Below are 10,247 nucleotides of genomic sequence, written 5' to 3'. Positions count from 1 at the left end.
TTTCAGAAAACTGATGCGCATTTTCCCTCCAGTGCTACTTTTTTTTACTAGTCATTTTATTATTTAATTTTCAAAAAATGAATTTTTAGAAATACTTTCCACTGTAATGTAATTTGTAGAGTGAAACCACCACAATGGTCACAGTAAGACTGATCAACCACTTATACAAATGCTGTATAAATAGTTTACTATAGTAATCAAGAAGTCCACTTACAGTGTTCATTTGGGGTCTTTTTGTACAACATGTGAAATTAAAATAAATAAAATACAGTAATTATATAAATATTTTTAAACTTTACTCCCCTGATACCTTGCTCTGTGGTAACTCATCTGCTTCTAGCTGCCCAGAAAAACAAAATCATATTCTGTTAAAGAAAAACGTAGTCTCCTCGAAGCTTACTACAGTAAGCTATATTTTGAATACAGTTCTGTGCTGTTTGAATTGTACCTGCAGTAATTTGATTTGCTTTCATTTGAAAAGAATTTGAAACAGCTGTAATCAGTATACAAATGTCAATTTGATGGTAATCTGCATGAGAAATAAAGAGAAAGGAAAAAAAAAAACTTCTGTTGATTTTGGAAGCCCCTGAGAACAAAAGCGTGAGTATTTCCACCGTCGTAGTCACAAAAAATAATGTCAAAAACAAAATGATTAATCTTTCTAAAAACTCATTTGCATGTTTTCGCCTGGGGAAAATGTAGACATCTCTCAGCTCTTCCAGTCTGCATGCGCTAAACCGTTTCATCGGGTTTTGAGGAGAATCCGCCCCCGAGGTTAGACATTAAGAATAACTATTGAGAAATAGCCAGTCTTTTCACTGATGGTCTTGTTTTCTTACGTTGTGGTCCTCCCTGTAGCATGCAGAAAAAAAACATCAGGATGCATTGTATTGCACAAATTATAGGCTCTGCAAACTCCTGTGTGCCTGGAGTTTGAGTGATGAATTTGACTTGGACCGACGTGATCTCTACTGCTGTATCAGCAGAGACGTGGTCAGAAGCCTGAAATGATTTAAAAAACTCTCCTAATGAGCCCTGCTTTGTACTAGTTGTACCATTAACAGGCTTTAATGAATTTCCAAAGCAACTTTTCAACACTACACCATACAATTTTATGGTGTTTTAGAGTTGAATGATGCTGAAATATTTTGTCAGAGCCAAATCATTTAATCCTTAAATGCAGCATAAAATCACTTAACCCTTTATAAACAGCAGGGGCATCCAATTCTAATGACACGTTTCAACAACTAGTTGTTAATAAAAAAAAAAAAAGCAAAACTGCCTATTCAAAATTATTTATTAAAAAACATGACAATCCACTCACATATTAAAAATGCTCAAGTCAATAACTCATCCCACACAGATTTTTAAATTACAGATAAAAACTGTCTAAAAAGGACAGAAAAAGTGGATGAAGAATGACAGATTAAAAAAAAACAAACACACAATCAAAGTTTGATATATTGAGAAAGAGACTTCATATAACTGAACAATGATCTGACACTATTTCTCACCATTTCTTACCGTTTCTCGTCTGAATACCAACTCTTCCTCCTGGTACCGCCTCCAAAAGATGGAGGAATATGGGACTGCAAAAGTAAAAAGAAAGTAAAAGAGTAACATGTGATTTGTGTCATTCGTTGAGGTTATGCTTTAGAAAATTTCACAGGCAATGAATCCAACCCACACTCATAAGTCAAAGCCCTTGTACATACAGCATAAAATAGCATTCATTATCAAGTGTCTATTCAAGGTTTTCTTGTCAACCGATGTCTAAAGCTGGAACAAAGAATGGCCTCACACACTGCAAGCATGAACACATCCAATTTGCTCTGAGAAGACGTACACTTCTACCATCTTCTTGAGCTGTGTGAGCTTTCTAAGGGTTAAATGTTTTGTTCTCTTTAGAAATATAGACAGAGATTGTTCTATTCTCTGACCAAAATAAAAGAAAAAAACATTGTTAGCGGACTAAACTAAAGAAAAAATAAGAGTTGCATTTAATGTCATTCAGTGACTCAACTTAACAACAGTTACTCAACTTCATTTGTCCTGGCAAACATAGTTATAACCAGTTTCTCCTGACTGAGCAAACATGCACATAAAGTCTTCTACGTGACTGTCAGCTGGACCACTGTTAGAATCTGATTTTTAAATGAATTACAGTATACTTTTAACTGAACAGACTTAAGGTCTCTGATAGGAAGAAGCTATTTTAGCCTTATGATACATCAGTTTTTTCTTAATGTTAATATGCCAAACTGCATCCATATACAGATATAGTCATCCACAATGAATGATCAATGATAAGAAAAAAAAAAAAACAAGATAACACAAAACAACCATATCTTTCATAATGCTCACCGAAGGATAGCCGTATTGATTTTTTGGAAAATAAGAAAAAAGAGCCTGAATATTGTGACATACACTGTAGACATTGATAAGTACTCATTCCACATAAAAATTAAACGACACTCATAGGAAAACTTAAGTTTATTGCTGATTTATCTGAACAACTGAATTTGAAGGCTGTATCTATAATGTTAATGAGCAATGTGTGGGTTTGCAGTGAAGACAACAAATACAGAGGCAACCAGAAATCCTGCGCTCTGTCGACCACTTTTTTCGACCTCTGTTCAAATGTATTTCTGTCCGTCCGAGATTAAGCGAACACGTCGCTGTTTATTCGGCGTTCAGCTCTGAATCTGACTGTCTTCAGTTCAGTACAACGTTCAGTCTGTTGCTAGTTCAAGCTGTCACATTCAGTTCAGAACAAAACTAGCTTACACAATCATTGCACCTAAGGTTAATAATTCAGCAGCCTGTATTCTTCTAAGCCGACTGGAAAATCACTCCAGTGTCTCTGGTCTGGCTCTCGCATGGTTAAAGTCTTACTTATCTGACAGAACAAAGTGTCTCTCCTATCATAGTATGACCTCTATAGTTTCTGATGTGAAATTTGGAGTGCTTCTGGGTTGTACGTTTGGCCCTTTGCTTTTCTTTCTTTACATTTCACCTCAGCAGCCTATTAATTACAGAGTTTGTAGAATATGATTGTTTCTGTGGCTTTCGCAGTCTATTACAGTCAGATGGTTTTAATGAGGAAATAATGTGTATATATATCACAGCTGAACTACAGGGCTCTCAGTCACTGCTGACTCTTTTAGCGACCGTGATGATTCAGTAGTTAGCTTAGATTAAAGATTCATTGCTAAAGATTTAAGTGCACATGTACTGAACACCTCTTGTCTGTAGACCTTCAAAAATGATTGTGTCAAACAGCATGTGCATCATATTTATATCAGGGAAGAGTCCACCAATCAGAGAATGGCATGCAGTCTGTGTCTGAATTTCTAAAGATAAAAAAAAATAATAATCTGATTTTGAAGCAATATAAAACATGAGTGCATATTCGATTTCACACAGAGTGAGACACTTGATGAGTGCCAGAGAAAAGAAAAAGTTCTTTGGGGCACTCTTACTGCAAGAATAGAAGTTGAAAAGGTATACTAAAAGCTTTTATTTAATCAGACCATTTTGGTAAGAATGCAGACAGGTTTTGACCTCACCAGCACCCACAAGCCCTTGTGAGGTGGTTAAATGTGCCTGAAGAACTTTATTTTTCCATGAAACCTGAGACCACGAGACAATGAAAGACTCTCCTAAAATGGTAAGAAGGACATTTATATTTATGTGCACTGTGTACTCAAATTCCATGACAGAAATAAAGGTTACTGAGCTGACACAGAGTAGATAAAAACTGTATTAAGTTGGGAAAGCTATATAAAATAGATTAGAAATCAGATACAAAAATTAGTTCCTCATCTTCATCTTCTGCAGAGTCAGAATTGTTGAGTCTCTCTTAGAAATGTTACTATTTGCTTTGAAATGTTGTCTAAGCTGGTGTTGGTCTAAATCACCCATTCCAGCTAAACTTTGTAAAGCTCTCTGGTCATCTCTGGAAGCTACAATGCTGAATATTAATATAGCACGTACAACCAGCAGTGTCCGCAGTAGCCTTAAGACTGACCTCTACTTAAGAAAACACACCTTGATGCAGGCTTTCTGAGTAATTATTGCCTGGTCTTTAACCTTCCTTTCTTTTCAAAAGAAGAAATAGTTGTGTCTTAGAAACTTTCAGCCCATAAATATTGTAATGTTTTTAAACATTTTCAATCTGCTTTCAGGGCCTGTCACACCACTGAAACTGCACTCATTAAAGTGGTGAATGGTCCTTTTTTTACTATGAATTCAGACTCAGCCTCAGTGGTTCTATTGCTGGATCTTAGAGCCACATTTGACACCATAGATAACTACATTCTCCTGAGCCGACTGGAAAATCACTCCGGTGTCTCTGGCCCGGCCCTCGCACGGTTAAACTCATAAGCTGCATTTCCATCGTGGGAACTTTCCCCAGAGACTAAAAAACCTTTGGAGGAACTCGGTGCATTTCCACTGCAAGAACCAGGGTCTAAATCAAGTGCCAGGGACATTATTTTAATGCAAAATAAGTCCCTGCTCACTGAGTTGTACTTTCCAAAAGTATAGGAACCTTGATTTGAACTTTCTGATCGGTTGAGTACTCACAGCATCTTATTTCAGGCACCATTTCAAAAAAAATATGTTGCTGTAAACCAGTTTGGTTTTGTTTACTGTGCTTCAGCACATCAACATTTGGTTAAAAAAAAGTTATGACAGATGTACAGATGACAAATTCCAGGCCTTTTTGAACATTTATGGTGAGTTTCAAATCCGGCGGGAATTTGAAACAGCAAAATGACCTTGTATAGTTACACAGGGAATGTTGCATAAAAACAGCCATTGCTTTTTCTTATATCAGCTGACTAATTTGCCTCTTTATGGGTCTATAGACCATGGTGGAAACGCAGACAACAGTGGGCTGAAGTTTCTTGAAGAGTTGCTATTAGGACTAAACATCATGGATTCTTTTGGTGGAAACATTGCTTTACTTATCGGACAGAACATAGTATGTTTCCTAATATAGTATAACCTCAGTTTCTGATGTGAAACCTGGAGTACCTCAGGGTTGTATTTTGGGCCCTTTGCCTTTCTTCCTTTATATTTCACCTCTTGGTCAAATTATTTGCAGTCATGTAATTCATTTCCACTGCTATGCAGATGATAATCAGTTGTACACTACATGCCTGTAAAGGCAGACGATCTTCCACAGCTTACTGAATTAGAGGTCTATTCATGAATGAAGATAAAACTAAGATGCTGGTCATTACACACACCAGAAACTCTCAACAACTGTGTAATTTCTCAAAGTTAGACAGCCAAAAATCTTGGTGTTAACGTTTGATCTTACTCTCTTCTTTGATCAGCACATTAAAGAATCACTAAGACGGCCTTTATTCACCTACGCAACATCAATAAAATTTAGTCTTTTCTGTGCGTGGCTGATGCAGAGACCTTAATTAACGCCTTTGTTTCATCCACCCTGGATTATTGTAATGTTTTATTGTCAGGCTTTCTGTGTGCTAGTACTCAAAGTCTTCAAATGATTCCAAACGCTGCAGCTTGAATTTTAACTCAAACTAACAAATTTCACCGTATTACACCAATTTGAGCTCCCCTTCACTGGCTTTCTACCCATGTCAGATCAGACTTTAAGGTCTTTCTGATGCCTTCAAAACTTGTAAATGGGCACGCCCCTTCATACCTGTCTGATCTCCTTAAACCTTATAAATATGCCATCCCGCGCTCTTTGCTCTCAGAATACAGGGCTCCTGTCAGAGTGAAAATGAAGTCAGCGGGCTGCAAGGCCTTCTCCTATCATGCAACCTTCCTCTGGAATAACCTCCTTGCCAATATCAGACAGTCTGACTCTGTTCTTTAAAGCCAAATCTAAAACTTGTCTTCTCACCATAACTTTCAGTTAGTTACTTATTCATTGATTACCTCAGGCCATGTATCTGTTAACATTATCCTTCTGGCAGGTTGCAGTCTCAATGAGCCTATTAAGCTTGATACTTAAAGTCAAGTAAATTCTAGTTATATAGCCCAATATCACAAATCACAAATTTGCCTCAAGGGGCTTAACAATCTGTACAGTCATTGTCATTGTCTGGCAGACAAGATTACAGTTAACTGAAAACCACAGTAATTAGTAGAGCACTGCATCTCTCCATCCTTCTGGTTGTTTAATGTCCCACAAGCACATGAGAGTCCAAACTGAATGCTTCTCTCTCTGTCTCCCTATTTCCTTCTTCTTTGGCCATTTTTTTCACTCAGACTCCTCTATGTGGAGCCATTGGCCGTCCTGGGACCTCTGTCTCTCTCCTGGTTGCTGGTTCCTCTTTCCAGATGTTTTGGGTCCATATCTTTGTCCTCCAGGAGATGGCCTCACCTCTTGTCTCCTTCTCCCTCTTGTGTGCATATTGTCCTTCTCTCTCTCTTGCTCTGTGTGTTTGTTTCCTTTCTCCTTTCTGTGTGAACAGTGTGCTTGAGCTTTGCCTTTTCTGAATCCTGGACGAGGGACCCCTCCACCATTGCTCTTTCTTTTCCATTTTTATCCCTGTTAAAGGGTAGTCGGAATGATAAGACATATTGAAATATATTAGTCTCCACCACCACTCTATTAAGGCTATAGGGAACCCTTGTCATTATAAAGCATACACCGAGGTAACCTCAGAGTAATCAGAGCAATAACAGTGACTCTCTCTCATTGATCAGATTTACTGTTAATACAGTTTAATTTGGGAATTAATTTAAACTCAAAAGAGAGCAGAGCAGAACCTTTACATACGAGTTAGAGGCTGATTTGTAAGTAATGGAAAAGAAACTATTTTATATTTTTTGACATTTATTAATACCAATTACTAACAAACAAGCACAACAAATAAATATCTGAATTTGGGATGCAAATTGCAAGCACTTTCCTTACTCGATCACTGGTAATATGGGGTCAGATGGGAGCGCAGCCTGGTCACAGTCAGTCCAGTGGCTAAAAACACCCGCTCAGATGATACTGATGTTGCAGGTATGCCAAGTAACTCACATGCCAGCTCTGCCAGTCTGGGGAATCTCCCTGCGTTGGCTTTCCACCAGTCTGTAGGCTTTGCCAACAGACCAAGGATGTAAAAGGTTCAGAATCAGAAATGGTTTTTATTGCCAAGTAGGTTTTCACTTACAAAGAATTCGCTGTGGCATGTTGGTGCATAACAACAAACATAGTACTAATAGTATAAATAAAGATTAAGGCAAGTGCTGTCAGTTAAAACAGCATAAATAGAAAATAGAGAGTAGACAATAAACACACCATAAACACACATGGCGGTTCTCAACCTTCATGCCCATACTGACAGTACTGTTGAGTACTGGTCCCCAAAAAGTTGTGTCATTGCATTGATTGATCGGATGGAACATTTTGAAAGGCAAAGCACGGATGGGAAGATGGAAGATGCTGTGCTGATCTTCCACCTCTGCTCCGTGGAGGTGAGCTGGTCTTTGCATGATAGGAGTCTGTGAGGGAGGAATCTCAGGCAGCTCTTGGAACTCTGCAGAGACGCCTTAGAACAGTGGAACGTGGTCAGTTCTGTCGGGTCAGGCGTGGGTCGTCCTGTGATAAACTGACTGATATCTTTGTAAAAAAAATTCTCTAATTTGTACAATGTGAATATTTTATTATTTCTTTGCTCGTCTCTGGCAGTAAACTGAATATCTTTGGGGTGTGGACCAGAGGAGTTTTACCCACCAAATAACTAACTGATAAATCAAGGAAATGATTGACAAATTAATTTATAATGCAAGTAATTGTTAGTTGCAGCCCTAACAGATACATGGTACATGACAATGTCAAAAAGACGTTAACCATAGGCTTGTTTGCACCAAAATGTACCGCAAATTCTAACTGAATTTTGAGTGAATCAGCAACAGAAAGTACGAACTAATGCTTATTTCTATCCTTTACCGTCATGCAATTATTAGGAGTTGATTCATTAACATGAGCACCAGAAGAAGGTGCAACAAGAATGCAAGTCAAACCTCGAATTGTGAAGAACAACATAGAAAACAATGGAAATATGTTTGTTTATTTCATGTATTAGTATGAGGAAGCTTACATCAGATCTATGTGAACATTTGATCAGTTGTGAGTAAAATTTTTTGCTCTGTGTCAGAACAGAAAAACTGTTTCCATCACCCAAATAAGTGCGTTAACACTTTTTCGAAAAAGCCAAAGATCACCTCAGGCGAGCAAAATTCAGGATGTTTTGTTTCCATCAACCTTGTTTAATGCAATACTTTGAATTGCAAATAAAAATACACTGATAGAAACACGTCTTGTGCCATACTCATGATGCTATCCTGATCTTGACTTGAGACAGAGAAACAGAGAGCGAGAGAGCGGAGGGGGCGAGTGTGGGAGACAGGTGGGCGGTGGGTGAGGGTGCTTTGATGTCAGGAATATGTCTTTGAAGCCTGTTAGCTTTGTAATGTGCTTTAAACGTTTCCATACCTGAGCAGAATTTTTACCTCTTACGGTCTCCCTGCCACCTGTGCCTAACCCTGATGTCAAGAACACATTCCCATAAGTCCTGTGATCCCACAAGACCTGAAGATAGTGAGAGCGCGCTGGCAAAATTATATCTTCACACTCATGTAGTGAGGAAGTCAATTTGCCACTAAACTGTAAGCCATCTCATCCTTTTACTCAGCTCTCCTGTCTTATCAGCCTCTCTGTCTCGTAGTCCCAGGTTTACCAACAGCAAATCGAGATGCTTCCTCTCTGACACAGTTGAGGCTGAGAAGCACCACAACAGGCTGCTGTGTGTCTGCGCCGCTTCCTGTCGCCTCCCCTCCCCGTGACCTAGACCAAATACAAGTGTCACACCTGAGGCACAGGGACCATAAAGAGCACTAATCGGCAGATGCCAGGGTGTTCTGCACAAAGTGCTCCAGTATGACAGTCCGTTCCCCTTGTAATTACTGCATCTTGGTTGGGATCATTAAATATTCATCCGCCATCGGCTGGGAGCTGCTCCAACTCTGCTAAATCAGTGGCAGCTCTTTTCACATACAGATTGGTAGTGCTCCCTTTCCTTTTGTATTCCCTTGTTCTCTTATTCACATTCAAACTTTTTTACTTTTAACTCTGAACAAGAGTTTCACAACTTTTAGCTCATATTTATGCATTTTTTTTAACCTATCTTAATGTTCCCTTTTGGTAATGTAATTCTTCAAAGGGATAGTTCGGACAAGCAATGGGAGTACTCTTGTAAGAGGATAAGCAATGAACTGCGGTGAACAGGGTCAGCCATTTAAAATAAGGTCCCTCAAAAAAAAAAATAAGGTTAAGTATACACTATATTTAGAATATTTTTGCTTTACATTGCCTTCCTTTTACAACGGGAATCTGCTTTTCCATGAGCCAAATATCACTCTCTCCAAACCAACCAGCCTCAATTGGGAAAATCTGTCATTTTTCCAGCAGAACATGGGAGTTGTTGTTCTACCACTGCCTTGATCCGTTAGTTTGTTTGTGTTATTGCGTGACTTTGGTGTTTTAAAGGGTTACAGTAGCACAAACAAACTAACCAATCAATGCAGCGGTAGACCAGTGATTCTCCGAGTCCTGCAAAGTAAAGATTTTTCCCAAAGGACTCTGGTTGAGCAGGAGAGAGCAATATTTGGCTTTTATAATGGTAGTTTCTGATGCACAAGTCTGTCTGGCGGCAACGTAAAGTGGCGAAAATATTTAAAATGAAGGGTAAGCTGATGTTGCTGCCGACGATGTCCGGAGCAGTACATGGCTTAGTTTCCTGCTGGTTTTCCTCTCTGCTTCTCCAAACAGTCAGCATGTTCACATGTACTGTAGTCGATACACTGACTGTCATATCCCCACACTTCAAATATTTCAAACAATCCCTTTAAGTTCACAAGACAACATAGTATATTTCAGGACACTTAAATCATATTTAATCTGTTATATTCACCGTCTATGGAGGGAAGAAACAGATGCTATTGTGATGTTGTAGGCAGACATAAAGAGGAGACAGGAGGGAAGGTGTGAACTCTACAAAATATTAAGGCCGCTCTCCTACGTGAATCACAAAGCAACAAAATGTGAGACAGAGCTGAAAACCACCACTATCCCACAGGATTAAGTCTAAAGACTAAAAGCACGGGTACCATTTGGGTTAAATCTGTGTGAGGGAGGTGCATTTAATATGAGAGATGGGTCAATTCAATATACTCGGCTTTATTACTCCCGTGTGTCTTTAAAA

The sequence above is a fragment of the Lutjanus erythropterus genome, chromosome 6, assembly GCF_056507025.1.
Source record: "Lutjanus erythropterus isolate fLutEry1 chromosome 6, fLutEry1.hap2, whole genome shotgun sequence".
In the NCBI taxonomy this organism is placed as follows: Eukaryota; Metazoa; Chordata; class Actinopteri; order Lutjaniformes; family Lutjanidae; genus Lutjanus; species Lutjanus erythropterus.
This window is presented reverse-complemented; position numbering follows the sequence as displayed.